This window comes from Etheostoma spectabile, chromosome 23 (assembly GCF_008692095.1).
Source record: "Etheostoma spectabile isolate EspeVRDwgs_2016 chromosome 23, UIUC_Espe_1.0, whole genome shotgun sequence".
NCBI lineage: Eukaryota > Metazoa > Chordata > Actinopteri > Perciformes > Percidae > Etheostoma > Etheostoma spectabile.
Genome location: NC_045755.1, coordinates 18,728,839 through 18,729,070, shown reverse-complemented (window position 1 = coordinate 18,729,070; position 232 = coordinate 18,728,839).

Below are 232 nucleotides of genomic sequence, written 5' to 3'. Positions count from 1 at the left end.
ACACACACACACACACACACACACAAATCCTATGTGGGGGCCACTTTTGATGTGCCGTTAGTCCGGGTGCGTAGCAATCAGGAGCAGCATGTAGCCCGGGGCTAGCAAGACCCCATAAGACCCGCTGCAGAGGAAAGGCAGAGCGATGCAGAGGTAAGTGAATATGTGTCGATGGGTGATTTTTGAGGAAGTGTTTACAGAAAGCAGAGCGGATTTAAAAGCATAACGTGGG